Source organism: Sphaeramia orbicularis, chromosome 15, assembly GCF_902148855.1.
Source record: "Sphaeramia orbicularis chromosome 15, fSphaOr1.1, whole genome shotgun sequence".
In the NCBI taxonomy this organism is placed as follows: Eukaryota; Metazoa; Chordata; class Actinopteri; order Kurtiformes; family Apogonidae; genus Sphaeramia; species Sphaeramia orbicularis.
Genome location: NC_043971.1, coordinates 26,792,068 through 26,813,515, shown reverse-complemented (window position 1 = coordinate 26,813,515; position 21,448 = coordinate 26,792,068). Strand labels below are relative to the sequence as shown.

The 21,448-nt window shown below is 38.7% G+C and overlaps 1 protein-coding gene across 3 annotated transcripts in view; it reads left to right on the top strand.

The window, feature by feature from the left end:
- The window catches only part of slc8a1b (solute carrier family 8 member 1b), a 193,066-nt gene that overhangs the window by 66,865 nt on the left and 104,753 nt on the right, over positions 1–21,448 (top strand). The window lies entirely within an intron of this gene.

Sequence of the window (21,448 nt, the reverse complement as noted above, 5' to 3'; positions counted from 1 at the left end):
AAACCCACGGAGTTGGATCAATGACAGTGGATGGAGACACTGGGTTTATGTTCAGTTAATGAGAGATTTGACTGAAAAAGACACTTTTTCTTCAGTTTTCTCTGTTTTTGATAAAATAACTTCAACTTTAATCTGAGCTTTTATGAACATCTGCATGATCAGTGAATTAAATACAGGAAAGAGCATGATTTTCACTGGAAAAAATGCAAAATACAGAGGATAATATTATAATAAATGGCGTCAAATCGGTTAGGAACATGTAAATAGAGAAAGGGAATAGGGAAAATTTCATTTGGGCATGGATGCAAAAGTCACACTGGGTCCTTATGGGCTAAATTAGCGTGTACCACTTTTTCCTTATAAATAGCAACTGTTTACCCAAATAGAAAGAAAGATGTGAGGAGAGAAAAATCATAAGACCTTACTTACATTACCATGAAAAATTTTAATTTGCTTTGTAATTCACCTTTAAAATCGAATTTCAAGTGTTAGTCAGATGACTTGGAAAGTAGTTGTAAGCAGCCACAGCCATTAAAATGTAGGTTTCTCTAATGCTTATCTGAGGTAAACAGAAAAATTGCTTCTTTTATTCTCTCCAGCCCTCCTTTTTTCCATCTTCTTATACATCTTTCATCTGTCCATAGCGGCTTAATTCCTTCTCCCTCACCTCTCTCCATCCTCTTTTTGATTCTGCCCTCCTCTCTACCTTGTGCTCCCCTCTCCTGCAGCTCTCCTGCACCCTAAAAGTTACCATACTTCGTAGGTTTTTGTTGACTCAGCAGCCCAAAGACCTCTTTTACACGGTTCGCCTAATCTCTCTGACATTTCTGCAAGTCTTTACCTTACCCTCTTCACTGCTTTCCCCCTGCTTTCTATCCTCTCCTTCATCTCCCGCTTTCTGAGCAAAAACTTTTTCTGGTATCAAAGCCACATTAACAGGGAGACTTAGCAGGATTACAACAATGCAGCCGGGCCCTTATCGAATACACACACGCATGCATGCATAAAATATGAAGTTTGCTCAGATTCATAAATCACACACAAAATATGCAGAGACAAACACATTTGGAACACGTGCACACATTTCTGCAGGATATCAGCTCACCCTTGACTATGGCAGGTGGAGATGAGCAGGGTGCAGTGTGTGTGTGTGTGTGTGTGTGTGTGTGTTTGTGTGTCTTACCCACTGGTAATCCCCACAGCAATAGAGTGATTAGTGTGCTGTTTTTCCTCTCTGCCATTATGATCCCTCCCTACTCACTTATCAGAGGACACTTTCTCCAAACTGGCATGCAATAGTAGAGAACAACCATGTGTGAGTAAATAACAGTACTGACAAAGGAAAAAAGAGTTGTTGTTTTTTTTGTTTTTTTTTTCCTCATGGCGACACGGAAAGAGATGAAGGACACAAAAGCAGCAGATTAAGTAACAATAAGTTAGCACTGGCTAGCTGTATTTGGAAACCTAGTGACAGTATAAGCCATTAACACACTCTGTTGGGTGGTTTTCCTGTGATATCATGCCAGTAAATAAGCATTTGCCCATTTTGCTGGTCCTGTTTGTTCCTGCAAAAACTAGGCCTTAACAGGATTTAATGAGGACTGCTGCACAAAGAAGCTATAAATAAGGACTGGAAACCCCTTTTTGCACTATACAGGAACACTAAAAGTCTTAATAGCTCGGTGTGGTTCTTTTGCAGAGAGAAGGCTAAGATCACCTCCCATTCAGCTACAGTTGGTCAGACGATCAGGCTGACGCACAAGCACTGATTGACCTGTTTATCCCTGCTGTGTAAGTGCATCTATGTGTGATATGTGAGTTTGTACTTTAACACGTCTACTCAGTGGAGCAGCTGCCGTCTGTGTGTTTGTATATAGTGTTTATATAGACACTGTATGTCTTTTCCTCGAAGGAAAAGTTAACAGACCACAAATCAAGCAAAGCCGTTTGTTTAATAGAATAGCTTGAAAGACATGCAGACGTGATGCGTGCATGTGTGTGTTGCACGTAAATAACTACTTGATACTAGGGCTGCACGATTTTGGCCAAAAATAAAATCCAGATTTTTTTTCTTCTAAAAACTCGATTTTCAATTTAGATTTTTGAGTAAAACTACAAAGAACAACAGAAGTCAGAACGTCATTTTCGTGTGCACCCGCAATGCAAGGCACTGCTCCACACCTCAAATCTGTCATGATATCATGGAATCCCTGAAAATTCCATGACGGGCCCACAGAAGTTATAGCAATGTAAGTCAGTGACAGGCATCAGTCATGCACGCGTCCATGAACCACGTAATGTCAGTGATCCCCATGTGGTTATACTTAAACTGGGGGATCCATGCGTGGAATTGACCGACCCAGGACACGCTGGAGGGATTATATCTCTGGGCTGTATCCCTGGAGCTGGTGGATGTGGCTGTGGAGAGGACTGTCTGGGCTAATCTGCTGAGGCTGCTGACCCCACGACCGGACCGAAAGTAGACGATACGGTACAGATTCATGCAGGACACTGTAAGATGAGTGATCCCCATGCAGTTATGTTTGAATTGGGGGATCCGTGTGTGGACCACAGCTTACATTGGTATCACCACTGCAGGCCCATCACAGATTTAAGGTCCATAGTCATTACACAGACTTCTATGAAAGACCGCTCTCGCAGATAGGAGGAGGAGGAGCCTGCGTAGCCCACTGGCGCGTGGCCCAGAGGGACAAGAGAGATAAAATCGATTTGAAGATTTCCCTTTTTTAAAAATCGTCGTACTTAAAAAATCCGATTTTGATTTAAAATCGATTAACCACACAACCCTACTCGATACAGAAGAGCACATTTGTCTGGGCTGTGATGCAGCTTCCTGCCAACTTTTAACTCCTCAGAAACATTAAAACACTGACTTTTGTCCTCTTAAACATTTTTCTTACCTATCATTCCATCTCCCTAGAAATTAAAAGTTGACCAACAATTAAACAAAATAGTTTAACACGCTTTAAATAATGACATTTTTGGTCTATTTTGGGTTGTTTGTGCTGTTATTTCTTATGCTATGATGGAAACAGGAGTCACATTTGACAAAAACATCCTTGAGATTAGATGAGCTGAACAGAAAGGATCAGACAGGGTGTGTGTTTGTATACACACAGTTGTGCATCTGCGAATCTCTGCCAATTCTGCCGATTTTAAGAAGGGGCTGACCCGTCACACTTGTTAGACACATGCACACATATCCAGAGCCTGTAGCAGGGCTCCAGCTGTGCTTTAGCTACTCTCACCATTAATTTGTCTGACTTTTCTCTCCTGTGACTGCTGCTTGTCACAGCCCTGTACCCAAAAAAAGCCCCCATCTGATCTTTGCTCCTCCTCTGCCTGTTCTATCATACACATACAAACCAGGATGGAGCATGTTTAAAGTAACAAGCTACTTTATTACAGAAATGTTGTGTTGCGACTGATATACCTATACCATTCTCAAAGTTTTCCCATTTATTTAACTGTCTGCAACTCACTTTCTGTCTTATATATTTTGCGAAGCTAATGCATTAAGATTTTAAGATGGGTAAGAGCTTTTTACAATGAAAATGGGATAGCTGAAAGGTTTCTTTAAAATATAAAGAAAAAGAGTACGTTTTTTTTTCTCCTGCCAGTTTATGTCAATGTTTCTGAATCATTCATTCATTCATTTTCTGATCTGCTTAATCCTCATGGTGGATTCTATCACAGCCACCAATGGGCCAAGGCAGGGTACAATGATGACTATAGAAAGACATACACAATACACCACAATAATACTAGCAAATGAATCTACTGGTATTATTATTATATATTTTTGTGTTATTACAACAATTATTATTTTCCCCTTCACTCCCTCCTCTCTCTTTCTCACTTTCATTCACACTCCCCTCTTCCTCTTTTCCCTAATCACCCCTATTCAAGCTATATTGTTTAGTTGCTCTTTACATTTATTATCTTTTTCATTGTAATATGATGTTGTCATTGTTGTTGTTTGTCATCACTTTGCTGTTGTTGTTATTATTGTTTTTGGTTTATTTATTTGTTTGATTTTCCCTTTGCTTATGTGTTGTTGTTGTTGTTTTTCTGTCCACAATGTCTTGTTAACTATCACTAATAAAAAAAAAAAGATATAGATAATATGAAGACATAGACATACAGTTTACTTAGACAAAGACAATATAAAGACATAAATATAGACAGTAGAAAGACATAGATAATATAAAGACATATAGACTTAGATAATCTAAAGACATAGATATAGACTATATAAAGACATTGATATAGACATAGACAATATAAAGACATAGACTTAGACGATATAAAGACATGCATATAGACAAAATAAAGACATATATATATAGACATAGACAATACAAAGACATAGACAATCTAAAGACATGTAGACAATATAAAGACATAAACTTAGACAATCTAAAGACATAGATATAGACATGGACAATACAAAGACATAGACTTAGACAATATAAGGACATAGAATGACACAAGGAAATAACTTTCAATATCTTCACTGATTTTCTTATCTTTTCTCTTTTCTATTATAAATTCAAGGTCAGTGTTGCAACCTCTTTGTCTCTCGTCTTGTTGAAAGGCAGATGTTTTGGCAGATGTTAGTGCATGTGTGTTTGTGCGTCAGTCCCATCCATGTGCACACACACATTGTAAACACACACTGGGTAAACACCAGGAGCTAGTGTTTAGATATGAATCTGTTCCATCCAGAATATGTTTAACCTCACATTCATTTGGCTATTAATGGAATGAATAGAAAATGAACATAGAGGTGCATAGAGCGCTCATGCCTGTGGTTGATCATCAGGACTCCATCAGCCTGGAGCTTCTGGTGCAGGACCAGATGGGATCATCAGACTGAATCATCACACAAAACTGTCAAACTGATTCCCTTCCAGACTCTTTTTTTTCTCACACTGTTACTCCTGACCTCTTGTTTTGTCACATTATTTGTGTTTCCTTATGCCAATAAAATGATATTTATGCTAGAAAAAATACTGGCACCATATTAAGACCAAAATCGACATAAACTTGCACCATTTGTTTTTCAGTAGCCTGAGGCTGTTTTCATATTGAACAGTTGTCAGTGATTTGTTCTATTGGCAATTGTCTTGCCTGTTTCTCTGTGATGAAATCTTTGCATTATCTTGCATTCCTTCCTTTTCTCTCCCTGTCTGCCAGATGTTACTTCTCTCTTAATCTTCTCTTACATCCAAAATCACCCTGAGAATAAACATGGTATTTTTCTCCTGACGTAACCGAGCCACTGAGGTTTGCATCGTGCTTTTCAGGATTACAGACTGATCTGACAATGCTAGAATATTCTGTGCTATATTTGATTCTGCTAAACAGCTGCAGTGGCTAAATAATTTAGCCTTTTCCATAGATGACTTAAAGGGAAACCAGGTTGGCCTGTATCTAAAAAGGGATGTAGCGTCTCAGAATGATTCATTTTGTTTCTACATCTGTGTTTCAGCTGAAGTAGAATTGAAAAACTTCTAATGTTACAAAACAGTAATTTGAAACAATATGTTGTCATCAAGGGTCCTTATTAAAAAAAATAAATAAATAATAATAGTAATCAAAACTACTGTTACAAATTAGCTAAGACTGTGGAAAAGCGTCTGCAGACATAATTGCATTCAGAGCCTTAGAGTTATGGAAAAAAAGCTCTTCCTACACATGTCCCTCAGGCGTTTTGAGAGGCTTCTGATCAGCACCACATCCAGGGTTGCTACCTGTCAACTAGACCTGAGTGGAGGGTTGGAGACTAAAGATAGTCTGAGCGTCCTCAGAGGAAATGGTAACGCTGCCCAGCCTGGCTGCACTCTGACACTTCCACATAAACACACAGAGAGAGGAAATCCCAGCTAAGGTTAGAGTTTTAAGGTTTTAGTAACATGTGACAGCGCAGGTCCCTCCACACCGCCTCCACTGTCATCTTTTATTCATCTGCTGCTGCAAATTCATATTTCATCTCCACAACGGTGTGTAAGTGTCTAAGTGTGAGGATATGTTAATGTGGGGAGGGAATTGAAGATGAGGGGAGTTTATAGCAATGTGTGTGAGGTGTGAGTTCTTTCCATGAGTATGTGCATTTGCATTGAACCAGTGACTTTGAGTGATTTGGTGATGATGTCACAAACATCCCACTAGGCCTTTCCTGGACAGCTTGGATGAATCATGGGTAAAACTGCTTTACATTCCTCACAGTGTATGTAGTGCCAGTAAATTTGTCTACTATGCATCTTATTGCTGGTTCCAGAAGGACATCACAAGTCAAAATATAATATATGTGTCACGAGGCCTGTCGCAATTACCACATAATTGCCTGGCCACAATTTTAATTGTGATAATCTACTCAAAAAATCATATTTCTATCATTTTTTCAACACCATTTTCCATTGCTTGAGATTTGAGTGGCACTCACTTTGATGACTTCATCTTGCTGCTAATTCTTTATCTGCAGACACTTATTTGCTATCTAATATCACTTGTCATTAACAGTAATTTCTTTCTAATTCTTTAGGCTATTTCACTGGAACAGTTTTACCTGTGAACCACTGGTAATTTATCGTGATTACAGAGGTTGTCTATGATCGTACTGCCATGTGTGCCAGCTATGTCTGTAGTTTATTAAGTAAAAATACCTTTGTAAAAGTACCTTGTTTCAGCAAACACAGAGGTCCATACCTTTAGTTCTTTGCAAATTATGTAATTTGGTGGTGTATGCTACGTTTGTTGTTTCCTCTGTACATTCATTCAGCCTGTTTCCCGGTTGACAATGATTGAGACTACACTCCTGATGATAAGTCAAAGGTGCCCTGCCACACAAAACTGTTTTTACTTGTATTTTTTAAAATATGTTAGGTCCATAGATGTAAGGTAGTGAATGTGAAAATGAACCGCTACCTCCTCTGTCTGCTGTTGCCACTGAAAAGAAATAAGCAGAGAAATCAGGCCAATTAGAAAAGCTGGTCAGTGTGACGTGGTGTTGCCTGAGCTCTTTACTATCCATGAACTCGCCCAGGTGAGACCACGCCCACAGAATTCATCTAGCTCAGTGACAGTATTCGTATAAAGCAAGGATGGCTGAACGTCAGCGTTCTTGTGTGCTATGCTTGAACAGAACTTCAACAATGCACATGTTGCCCAAGAACCCAGAGCTGAGGATCAAATGACTTCAGTTTATTTTGGAGCAGTGCCACAAATAGTATAACTGGAAATGAACTCTCTGTTCTTCACATTTTGAAGAGTGACTCCATCAACTTTGGCAGGTTCAGCAGAGGCTTCACAGCAGAGGTTGCTGTTGAAGGCTGGAGCAGTACTATCGTTTCACTCTACTGAAAAGGCTCTCATTGGCTAGTTGTTAGCCAATCAGAGTTAAGCGGATTAGCATGTTGAATACTCATGAGAAGAGGCACAAACTGAGCTGAGTCTTCCTGCAGGCTTTCTATACCACGTTAGAATGGCTTTAAACTTGGTAAGCATTTTTTCCACAAAAATGTTATAGAGTCCATGGTAGAACTTCAGACATTACCACAAAAGTAATGAAATACGTATTCCCGGGCACCTTTAAAGTTTTTTAAAAGTGTTTTAGATGGAAATTCAGGAGGCTCATTTGATATTATAGCATGGATATTCTCTAAAGAGCAAAGATAAATCCTTCAGAACAGCAACATCTGAAAAGATGATGAGATGGATGATATGATGACAGCTACAGTAAGGAACATTGATCTGTCTTTCAACAGTTCTCTGTAAGTGGAACCTGCCTTTGACACCAGAACCACCAAATAATGTCAATAGATTTAAGTAAGACTTTGCTAATCCCATTTAAATGTATGAACAACAGATGTGGAGGGTGAATTTCCAAGTCATTATGGGTGCACAAGTTAATAGGATTAAATCCCAATTCACACAGGACTTGTACTATCTGTTGATCTGTGATCATTTGTAAGAAATGAATAGGATGTATGCTATCTTATTCCTTTGTGAATCTGCCATATGGGTAATTTGTCAAATCAGTAAACACAGAGGTTCCAGAGGCGCTGTAGTGATATCAGTCCCTTGTAAATCAAGGAGTTTGCAGCATTTTTTTGGAAATGTTTAAAAAATATAAATAAATAAATCAGAGGTGATAACATGGAACGGGAAGTAACAGGAACTCTATCATCACTATGTATGTACATACTCTGAAATAAATCTGGAAAGGAGCTGAAACATGTAAACCAAACACATCAGATCTAATTTATACAATTTTCTCTTTATTCTCGGTTATATCATTTTTATGGTCATGTAAACACTCTAAAGGCTTAATGACTTGAAAGACGCTGATTCAAAGTAAGAGAAAATAGAAGCAAATGATTGGACAGAAATGAAAGTTACAGTCGCATATATGTGTCGAGTGTGTGTTGGGAGTGTGACGAATGGCCACGCAGCTGCTCTAATCACTGGAAACTCAATGCTTTAATTTAGTGACCAATCAGAGCAATCGATAGAGAACCAATTAGCCACAAACTAGCTTAGCAGTCTGGTGTGAGGTTGTGTGTGTATAAGAGAGACAGATGGAGCAGGACTGTGTGTGTGTGTGTGTGTGTGTGTGTGTGTTAAATGGGGTTAAAAGCTACTTTTGGAAAGCAGAACACTTAGATGAATGGTTACAACTTTTTGATTGCTGGATATTTTTTTTGTTACTCTCAGTAGATGAGTCTAAGTGTGTGTGAGAGACTTTGTGTGAACACCCTGAATCACAGCATGTCCAATTAGATCCGTGATTGGTGTGTAACAGCTTCTATTTTAAACCAGCATGATGGAAACATGAGGCGGGCGTTTGATTAACATCCATTCAATTAGAATTCTTAATGGGAAGATTCATGTTATAAAATTTGATCTTGTACAACTCTTTTTCTTCCTCTCAAAGTGCTGTTCAGATGCCTGTTATTTGGATGATTACACCTGCTTTTGTGTGAAAATGGAAAATCAGCACTTTTTATCTGTGACTTTGCCGCACTTTGAGACACATCCATCTTCAAAATGTGCTTTGGTTCTTTGGTCAAACGGTGGATGGGGATCTGTGGATTCACCAGTCAGTATAATGGATGCTTTAGAGGATGTTTTTCAGATGTATGCAACACACATACAGATGGTATGTTCAAGGGTATGGAATCGTCTGAAGAATCAAATCATTTATCATTTCCCTTTTCCACTCTCTCTGTCTCTTACTCATCTTCTCTCCTGGGCTTCCTCTGTCTGCCTCCTTCTCTAGAATATAGATGTTAATCCCAGTTCCCTCCTGGTGAATATTGCATGTATCTGCCCTCCATCTAAAATACAGTGAGGTGTTGGGAGTGACAGGAAGACAAAGGGCCGATCGGTCATACAGCAGTAACACACCAGGGGGAAATTAAAGTGCAAAACAGCTGCAGCTCCCCTCGTTATTACAGTGATTTATTTTGTGTGTATGGGTTCAATTGTCCAGTGTTGAGAGTGGAGGTTTGTACTCATGACATACACTGAGGACTACTTACTATTTACTTACTTACTACTTACCCTGTGCATTATAATTATTACCTCTGCCAAGGAACAGCTGAGGTTATGTTTTCATTGGGGTTTGTTTGTTTGTTTGTTTGTTTGTTTGTTTGTTTGTTTGTTTGTTTGTTTGTTTGTCTTCTAGCAAGATAACTGAAAAAGTTATGGACGGATTTTCATGAAATTTTCAGGAAATGTTGATATTGGCACAAGGAACAAATGATTAAATTTTGGTGGTGACTGGGGGTGGGGGGGGGGGTTGATCTGCCTTGGCGGAGGTCTGCACTCTCTGAGTGCTTTCCTAGTATTCTCAATTTTATCTTTTTATCTTTATATTTGTATATAAAGCTAACTGCATTGTCTTGTAGGACTTTATCTTGGACACATTTTCCACCTTATATTTTATATCTGGGTGCTTCTATGAAACTGGGTTCATTTTGGTACCTGACACTTTGCCAGCTTTTTTAGACCCAATAATAAAAGACAAATTTAGACATATTTTTTCTCCCCAGGACGTACCTTATAATGACCTCAGATAAATGCAAAAAATATATACTCTTTCTCTGAGCCATCCCACAATTAATTAATTTTTAATCACATATTGGAGCCAAAAATAAGACCAAAATTAGGACAGGAAAATCTACCTAGGTGTCAGTGCATTCTATCTGGACCACATAGCCTGAAATGGTCATATATAGTGCTATAAATAAAGACACTGTGTTAAATTTGAGGATCCTAGTGGTTTTTCTAATCCAGACATGTGGGTTTTTCATGAATTGGCAGTCTCATTCCAGGTTTCGCGTGCAACCCATCGTGTCCACTTACGTCACATGCAGAACCTGCCCGGTTAAACATGTATAAATCGCGAATGATTTTGCAACAGTGGTCATTTATGTGAAACACCCTGCCTTGCATAATTAGTTCGATTCCCAAAATGTACCTGTGAGAGAATAAAGAGATATTTAAAAAAAAATAGTAGCACGTAATTTTCCTGTCCTTTTTACCATGTTACATACAGATTTTTGTATTAAACATAATGTAAAACAATATAAAAATGTGTTTTATCTGAAAAATAGTTTCTCTTTTATCTCAGTAAGTATTCATTTTTAAAAATAGACCCAAAGTGCTTCCAAACTTGCTTCATTACATTAGTCTACATCTGGTTTGAATTTTTAGCCCCCATGTCCTGTTTTTAGGGACCGGTTTCATAGAGGCACCCATATAGTTACATGTTTGCACTGAAAAAGGAGAAGCTCTCCAATCTTGTATATTCAGTATAATAACAATAAAGGCCATTCTATTCTATTCTATTCTATTCTATTCTATTCTATTCTATTCTATTCTATTCTATTCTATTCTATTCTATTACTGAGAGGACAAACCGTCTGCAGTCTGGACTGGAGCTCATATTCATCTCTTCTGTCATGTTTTTTGTAACCAGTGTGACTCATATGTTAGAGTTGAATATAGACGTAGCAATGTTACTCAAGATGCATCTCAACACGTGTTTTTTATGCATGAGGTTTTTACATTGACATTTTGGCATTTACTGGAGCAACAAAAAGTCAGATTTGGGGAAGCGGATACACACATGTAAAGTGGCACTAAGGTGGAATAATTACAGGTTCCCGACCACATTTAAAATGCATCTAAAATTGCTTGTCAGTCAAAACAAACACAAGAAGAATGGGAGGTTTTCACTACAGCTGACGGCTCTAACTCTAAACTGCCTGAGGAATAATGCACATCCCCCCTCCCCCCTCCCCACCACCACGTTGTTTAGGATCGCATCCTCTGCTGATGCACATCTCAGGTTATTTGCTCCCTCCCATCTTAATCACTATTGATCTTCGTGTGCCCTCTCTCTTTTCCCACCCTCCTTCTATCTTTTCTTTCCTCCCGATTAAGGATTCCTCAAGCATAATCTCTTCTTTGTCCCCCCCACCCCCCTTTTTAATTTCCTGTATCTCACCTATTGCCCCCATTTTTTTCCCCTTAAGGCTTCCAATAACCTCTTTGGTTGTCTTTCCCACTTAACGTTACGTGTTTTCCCAAACGTTCTGTCAATCCTCCATCCTTTTCTCCTGTACTTTATCCTTTCCATATTGCTTCTTACCAGTAAATAACTCACTTTTATTATATCTTGTATTTATTTTATTGTTCCCCGCACTATACCCATCTGCTCTTTTATTTTTTTATCTGGTTTACAGTCAACTTGGATTGGATTTTCTTCTCTTCTACTCATCCCCCACCCCCTCATCATTGCTTTTACTAACTGGTCCTTTTCTCTTTACCCCCTCTTTCCATCTATTCTTAAAATAACTCAATTAGATCTTCTGTGCTTTCTCGTACTCAATTCCATTGCCTGCTTCCACCCGTTGCAGCCGTTATGAGTCTCGTTGTTGTTGCTTTCCTGTTCCATCTATACTCGCTTCTCTTTTCACAATAACAATAAGCTAAATGTATTGAATTTATTCTGCACTTTTCTACCTTAATGGAATCCAAAGTGCTTTACAATATGTGACATTTTTCCTACACATAAGTACATTAGGAGCAATTTCAGACTCATTAGTCGGAGACATTTTGACACACCAGTACCTGGAGCAGGGGATTCAAAATATCAAGTCTGTGCTGCGAATTGCTCTAAAGCCACCCACCAATACCGTCCTCTTTCCATGACGGCTCTCACCTTATCTCCTGTGATCTCTCACATTGTGAAAGTCTCTACTTCATTCCCCTCCTCCACACAGAACAACCACTGGATAAGCGAGGAATGCGAATGACAAGTCAGATGAGGTCTTTCTCCTCAGTATAATTTATCTGTTTCTTAATCTCTCCCTCTCTTTGAGAAGATGAGGACTTTAAGAAGCAGTTTATTGATTATTCCTCGAGGCTGTGTTTTTATGCTAGTGTCTGTGCATGTCTCTCGCATGTGCAGTCAAACACAGCTACTCCTGGATTAAGGGCGCATTAGCACCAGAGTGTGTGTGTATGGAATGTAATGGACTCACTACGTCTGCAGTTATATTTATAAGGTTGGATGTATTACTTTTACAATTCTCTGCAACATCAACAAGTTATGAAAATATACACATCCTGGCCAAAAATGTCTCTACCTTCCATTGGATAATTACCATACCTAAACTGAAGTATTGAGTGTTTTCTCTTTCTTAAATAACCATCAGTTTGTAGAGAGCATAAAGATTACACTGTGTTTCAATGGTAAAAGTTCAGGTGGTCTGATGAGTCTGCATTAACCCTGTTCCAGACTGATGGATGTATCAGGGTGAGAAGAGATGGGAAATGAAGTGATTACCCATCATGCCTAGTGCCTACAGTACAAGCCTGTGGGGGCAGTGTTATGATCTGGGGTTGTTTCAGTTGGTCAGGTCTAGGTTCAGCAACATTATAGGTCCAAAAACACAACTGCTACAGGTGGTGCCAGGCACAACAAACCCTGCCCCTCGCACGTATTTTGCCCAATATAAGTAAATGGGAAGTTTTAAAAAATTCATCAAAAAATTTGAACTTTGACCTGCTGTTCCAAAAATGTAATGAGATCCATTCTGGGTCACTGGCAATCTATAAAATCAATTTGGTATGAATTCAGCCAATAGTTTTGCTGCTATAGACTTGTGAAATTTGGCCTGTTAGGAGTAAATGGAAAAAAAAAAAAAGACTTAAAAATTCATAAAAAATTTAAACTTTGATGTACTTTTCCCCAAAATGTAATGACATCTATTCTGGGTCACTAGCAATCTGTACACGAAATCTGGCATGAATTCACCCCAACAGTTTTGCTGCTACAGACATTTGAAATTCGCTCATTATAAGTAAATGGGGGGAAAAAAAAAGATTTTAAAAATTCATAAAAAATGTTAACTTTGACCTACTTTTCCCAAAATGTAATCAGATTTATTCTGGATCACTGGCAATCTATAAACCCAATTTGGTATGAAGTCAACCAATACTTTTACTGCTAGAGTGTTAACAAAGAAACAATCAAAGAAACAAACAAACTGAATTAAAAACAATAAATGTTGTGACATTGCATAAGCGTAGTGAAACACAGCTGAAAGTGGTCCAATGAATTATTATTATATTAGAATGTGGGATTTTCTCTGGCCAGGCTGTGTGTAATACAGTCCATTTCCATCATCTATCAGCAAATAACATGTCATTTTACTGATGGTGGCTTGATTATTTACTTTGGGATATTAAATGTTGTTTTGTAAATGTGTATAATTATAATTGATGCTCTAAGTCTTTTTTTATCTTTATAATGTTGACATAAAATGGCCAAAGCCATCACTATCCACTGAATGATCAGCTTCTTTTCCAGAATTCATGAAATTGTAAGGTTGTAAGAAGCCTAAGTTTGTCCTCTGAAAAACAAAATACCAACCTCTTTTTAAACATTTAACATTTGTGGTCTTAGATAAACCAACTAGGGAAAAAAAATCTAACTTTTATTGGCTTGACCAGTATACACGCCTTACTTCTCTCAGTGGGATTTGGCATGGTTTTGACTCTCAAAACACTGAGACGCATGGAACCCTTCAGGACTAAAGCTTGCCCAAACTTGGCCACATTGACAGCGATAGCATTTGATCTTCTAAACAGATCCAAGAAAAATAAGTCGACTTTCAGATTCACACAATCTTGTTCTTAGTTGGAATCAAATCTGCTAATAAATGCAGTAACGGTGGTATTAAATGTGAACTTCCACAAGCTCTATCAGCTCACATTTTCTTTCTGCTTTTAAATACTTGTAATGACAGCACTCAGAGCTGTTGTGGGCTCTCTTTACCTGTGCATGCACTTAATATTATTTGACGCAGGAATTAAATCTCCGTCCACTTAAGTGCTATCTCTTAGCTCTTTCACCAGCAGATCAATGCGGAGCAGTTTTTCCCTTTCTCCTTTTCTTTCTCTCCACATTTTGCCATCATCCCTTCCATCTTTCTCTCCATGCCGTGAGTAGGCGGAAACTGTTGGAGGTGAGAAGTGTGAGCGTGAGCGTGTGCCGGTAACTATGGCAACCCTGTCCTAATTGGCCAATGGCCTGCCAGGATGATTGGCAGCTGCTGTCAGTGAGGACTGTTCATGCAGACAGGCAGCAGGCTTGGACGGCACCAGATGGGTCCTTCAGATAGAAGAGGAGGAAGGAAGAGTGTATTTATTTAATTTTTATTTCCAGTTTGAGATGAAGCTTGGGTTGGCTTGTGTGTAGCTCTTGCCATCAGGCTTTGTGTAGGCTACTTACCTTTTTCTGTGCTTGTATTGCACTGGTCTGGTCGTTTGTGTGTTTCTAGTTTGTGTTCCTCTTTACATTTTTGCACCAATCTGCTTTCGTGTGCATGTTTGTGAAAGTTCTCAGCGGTCGCAGATGTTGCGTACTCAAACTAACACTGAATCACTCTCCATCACACTCTAGATTTGTTGAAAATGACCTTTACGGTGTGAACTGTGGTGAACCGCAAAGATGTTTTGCTCCGAAGAGTCTTACATGAGCTGTTGCACATGTAGAAATGTTAAAACATGACCTGTGCTCTTTCTGAAGGTTTCTGCTGACTAACATAGGCAACACATTCATGCATACTCATGCACACACACAGAAACGGAAATATGATTTTCCAGCCAAGGAAGGGCAGACAGAGCAGATAAAAGATGTTTTCCTCCTCATCACTTGCCTTTTTTTCCTTTCTCTTCCTCTGACTCACTGATTTTTTCTCTTTTTACTTCACCTCTTTCACACAGACACACAAAAACCTGCTATATCACTTTCTGACACACACACACACAGGCAGACACACACACACACACACACACACACACACACGTCTCACCCACTTTCTGTCAGTTTCTCATTGTTTAGAAAAGCAGTGTAAACTAGCTGCATATTTTCCATGACTTCAGGCTCTCACTGCAGAACAACTTGCTACGCTAGTCGACACTCACACACAGATAAGTGTGTGCGCACATACCCAAACACAGAGTCACAGTAAATGGAGCAAGTCGCTGTAGTGAAATCACAGACCAGTTCTGATGCGTACAGTAACACAGACACACCGTCAGTGCAAGTGGAGCACATCGTTCTAGTGAATAAGTGCGAAATCACAGACTGAGGTTACTCTGGCTCTTTGCTTTTACTTTCCATGTTTATTTCCACAGACATTGAATGAGGCCCAAAGGAATGAGAGACAGTGGAATTAGCGGTTTTAAAGTTTCACAAGACAGTTTCAGATATTGGCAGCCAAAACCATCTAATTTTTACATTCTTGTCTTTGTGAAAATTCATAAATTTTTCCAGCTGGCTAAGCCCATTACTGATGTGAAACGATTCATTGATAGAATATTATTTGAGGAACACAGGTATAAAAATTCGCCCTTTGGTGTGATAAGAAATGAAGGACAAGTGCTGTTGCCATGGAAACCGTGCAAGAGCAGTACCAACAAAGATTATAGCAAAGCAAAGAGGCAAAACTCTTTCTCTTTTTTTGACAACCGCTTTCAGAGTCCAACGTGGTGGAGGTGTAGGACTGCTGCTCTGCTCTGGAACAAAAACAAATGTGTTTCACTTTATACTTTTAGCAGCAGCAAAGATTGGAGACAAAAAATTAGAGGAAAAAGATGAAATCTGCTTTTTGGGAGCTGTGCAAAATGCCAGAAAAGTAGTTCTGCAATGTCATATCAATTAAAGAACATAGTTTATATCACCAAGAGCTGGAAGCTGGATGATATATTGTTTCGACTGCAACAAAATTGTGCAGCAACAGAGCTCCTTTTTCTCCATTATAGTCTAATCGCTTTGTCCATAGTGTGAAACACCTTATATTGAGAAGAAGTGAACCTTAATTTTTGATCTATTGCAACATCACTGCACAGTTGCACATCGATATATTAGCCTAAAAGCAGTTGTCTTTGTGTTTATTCTCTTTGGCTAAAATGATTCAAACCTCGCCCAGCCAATCAGTATGTTGGTGTTTATGAATGGTGACTAATGTGTTTATCCCAGAGATTAAATAGGGTTTCAATTAATAAGTCAGTTGTAAACCGGCTGCCAAATAACATCTACAGCTATAATTGGCATAAATAACAGACACATAAATGTACAAAAACAGTTAGAGCTTGTCCCTTCAGTCTTGTGTTGTGCGGCTTAAGAAGCTTGTATTTGGCTGTTTGTCCACTGTGTTCTGCTTTGATGCAAAACTGGTGCAACGCTCCATCAGAGAGCATAAATATTATATCACCCCACATGCACACACTAATACATAGTTACACATCCTTATGGGCATTTTTAACATGAACACACTCTGCATGTACTGGCTGCTGCATCACTTCACTGCGGCACTCTCTTTCTTCCCTCTGTTCCACTTGGTTGCTAGGTAGGTAGGCAGAGAGATGTAATCAGTGAAATAAAAAGCAGAGCGGGGATGAGATGTAGGGGACTGGAGTCTCAGGGGTAGAAAGACGTTGTAGGAGAAGAGAGAGAGCGACGGTTAAACGGGGAATCCCTCACTAGATTAAATAAAAATAAACCACATGTGAAACTCCTTCACCTTCCTGTATTCCTTAGTGTGTGTATGTGCTCGTGACACTGCTTGTAACTGCTTGTAACAGTTTCCATATGGCCTGGTCGCATGCACACACACACACACACACACACACAGACACACAGGGGAGAGAAAAGTTTCCATGTTTAGGCTAAGTGAGCTTTAACATGACAGATGTTGATTGTTACTGTAGCTTACTGTGTCCCCACACACACACACACACACACACACACACGCACACACACACACACGCACACACATGGACAGAGTACTATTTTTAACCTTTGTTTTATGAGTTTCTGGACAAAAAGTGTGAAAGGACACACATACACACACAGCACAGTCATTTATAGATGGAAAATGTGTACGGATTTATGCACATATGCACATACACACACACACACACAAACACACCAGGATTTTCTTGGTGGTGAATTTTCCAGTGGAAGTGCTCTGTCCACTGTTGTTGCTCTTTGTTTTTGTCATTTTCGTCTAGTGGCAGTAAAAACTATGGTCGTTCTTTATGACAAATTGCTTCCTTTGAAAATGTGCAGTGTTAAAAACAGTTTAATGAACAAGTACAGTACAGTTTGTGCAAAGTGAATATTGGTGTTTCACTGTAAACAAACCAAAAAATGTGTAATTTGAAAAAATAAATAGAATAAAGTGATTTGATGCTTGCAGAGTCGAAACACTTCTGTCAAAAAAACAAAAGATACAGTGTCATATTAGTAGAAACACTAGAAAAATGCTGTCGGAAACTACTACGGAAATTAACACTATAGCTAAAACATAATTCCTTTCATGTATCTGCCATGCTAAGAGTAATCTAAACCATAAACTCTAATTATTTTCCCACACTCTGCCTCTTCAATGATGTGTAAACACAAAAAGTTGTGTAGAGGAGATGTTGAGTATGGCATCCAACAGCTTGTGTGCTAAAGCATGTATTTTGGAAGCTGTGCTTTAGCTGCATGCAGAGGGAAACTTTACTGATGCCGCCTCTAAAGCTGCTCTCCATGGAAAACCTGTGCTGGATCTGCAGCGACAGATTGAGGTTAAAATTTTGCTTCAGGAAGCTCACAAGAAAAGTGATAAAACGGCAAAAAATAGATGATAGGACCAGCTTTTTTTAATGTAATATGAGAGTAAGACCCAGAAGTAATGAATGGATTCCTACGCAAGCACATACTCATATGCACACACCAGTAGAATACATTTAGGGTAATCACAGTGACACTAAACAGATACTATGAGAATTATGCATGGGGCCAATATGAGAAACATACACACTGTATAAACTCATACATACAAACAGTCCAAAACACACTGTTGAAGCCTCATAAAAAAGAAAATCAGTTTGCACAGGAGGTTTTCTTTGATTACATTCCTGTTACTGCACTTGAGGCGGGTGGTTGAATTAAAAACTCTCTGACTGAATGAGCGTAGATTTTACTCTACATCATCTACATGAACCAATCCCAGCAGTAAAAAGGCCCCTAATCTGCATGCTGCTGTAGTCCGTTAAGCATTGAGAGGGTCTAACGCTGCAACGGCGCTGGAGTAGTGTGATCCAGCAGCCACAGCGGCGTTAATACAGTTTACTCTTGTGTTTCTATGGCACCAAAACTAACAGAGATTGTTATTTCTACTGGCTGGAGTCGCTTAAATTTTTCATGACTCTGCGAATCAGCTTGTCCCTAATGACTTCTTATCGCTGTTTGCTTGCTGTTTCTGTCTCTACTAGTGCTTTTAAAAAATGCTATTGTATTGCAACCAAAAGCACCCCGTTCTGAATATGCAGTTTTAGTATATGGAACTACTGGAGGACTCTATTTGGACAGAAATAATCCTGCGGGAGTGATTATGCTTTTCTAGGGAACTGACCTGTATAGAAAAGAAAATGGGGTGGCCATGGCTCAGAAGGTAGAGCCAGTAACTGAAGGGTTGGCGGTTCGAATCTCGCTCTGTCCTTGTCAGTCTGTTGTGTCCTTGGGCAAGACATTTCAAGACATTGTATGAATGTTCAGTGGTGGCTGGAGGGGCCGTTTGGTGTGAATTGGCAGCCACACTTCCATCAGTCTGCCCCAATGCAGCTGTGGCTACAAATGTAGTTTACCACCACCAGAGGGGGAGTGTGAGAACGAAAGAATAATGGATCAATAATGTAAAGCGCTTTGGGTGCCTTGAAAAGCGCTACAGAAATTCAATCCATTATTATTATTAATAAAATTTAGTTTAACCCATAAAGACCCAAACAGCCACCAGCATCCAAAAGCAGATAAAAAAAACTGATATAAAATGTTTAATAAGTTTTGATCCACTAATCCAGTGTTTTTCAACCACACGGGGTTGCCTGGAATTCAAATGGGGTCACCTGAAATTTCTAGTAATTGATAAAAAAAACCAAAACAAAAACGTACTAATAAAAAATATGTGGTGAGTTGACAGAGACAATCCCAATCCATAAAAGACATGACGAACTGTGAGTCTGAAACTGAAGCACTGTAGTACCTTACCTTATCTTTCAAATGTTATTGTGGTCGGTTTCAGATGCTGCAGCTCTTTCATAATTCATAGTTTGAGTTCTTGTTTGTTCAGTATTAATTGTCAGCCTTGTCAATCCAAGCTGGACTGACTGTTCATATCCTGACCAAGGAAAATAAAATCCTCACTTTGTGCAGTAATCTACACCTGGCTTTTCTGCCTCCGTCCATAATAATATACATTATATAGACTAAATGTCATCTAAAATTAACATTTATTTGCAACGTAGTATAGCAAACTATTACATGATCAAAAACAAATTAATTTTAGCAAAGAAAATGTCTCCGTTTTGAATGTCTGGGGTCGCCAGAAATTTGTGATGTTAAAATTGGGAACCACTGCACTAATCCTATTGATCCATGCAAATAATTGGTGTAAAATGCAAATTCTCATCTTTTCATCGTCATCAGATATGACTCATTTGGACGTTCAGAGGCTCCATAGTGAACGTGGAAACACCATTATCTTCTACAACATTGATTCACTAGTAAAACCCATGGAGTTTGTTCAATGACAGTGGATGGAGACACTTGTTTTATGTTCAGTTAATTACACATTTTTATGGAAAAAAATCACTTCTCTGTTTTGTATATGATAACCCTCAATTTTAATCTGAGTTTTTATGGACATCTACATGATCGGTAAATTAAATAGAAGAAAATACCTGATTTTCACTGAACGAAAGCAAATACATAGTAAAATATTATGATAAATGGTGATAAATCACTTAAAGAAAGGTTAAATAGAGAGGAAAAATCATTTGGGAACTGCCACAAAAATAACACTGGGTCTTTAAGGATTAAAGTTTAGAAATTACCGTCTCTGGGTTGCGTTCAGATCTGGCTTGTCATATAAAATCTTGTGATGTCAAATGAAATGATTATGGTTGTTACTCATTGTGCATCCTGTTGTAGGAGCAATTGCAATAACTACCTGTTTTTGGACATTACCCTGTCTTTTGTTGGAGTAATTGCCGCTTATCTATTGTCTTCTCGCAACCATGTCCTCCTTTTCCTACTGTTTCTCCTTCTAGTACAAAGGTCAGTGTTGGCTTTGGCTCTTTAGGAAAGAAATGGAAAACATTGTTATTTGTGTTTCGCTGTATAGCAGAGTCTGCATGTCAGTCACTAAACAAGAACAACCAACAAACGTTCTATATAAAGCAAGTCAAAGAGGAAAAGAACACACAAACAATTCTTGTAGATTCGTTGGAAAATAAGAACTATGCTAGTTTTTATCTGACATCGCATATCCTTATTTTTATTGCACATGAACAATACCTAAATTAAGTATTGTGCAGCCTGTAGTCGATTTTTTGAAGCTGAAACTGAATCTGAAATAATTTTTGAGGATGCAGAGGAGGAGAGTGAACAATAATGATCTCTGTTTTGAGCTGCCGTTAATTCTTACACTAGTCTAAATCTACTATTAATAATAAAACAAACATTTGTCTTATACTATGACCTAATCTGAGAAGAAGGAATACCTCACACAAATAAACCAGTGCACCTTTGAATCTCCACTCTGCTTTATCTTCTTCAACATTACGCCTCTTTTTTTCTTTCTCTGACCTTGTTTTATCTCAGAACATTTAGATGTAATTCTTCTTTTTCCTTCTCCCAATCCGTTTTTCTTTCTCCCGTCCTTCCCTTTCCTCTGTCTCATTATCTAAATCAGATCCAGGTCTCAAACACACACACACACACACACACACACACGTTAAATCCCCAGTAACTTTTCAGCTTAAAACTGTCTATTTGAGTCTTGTTCTTCTCTAT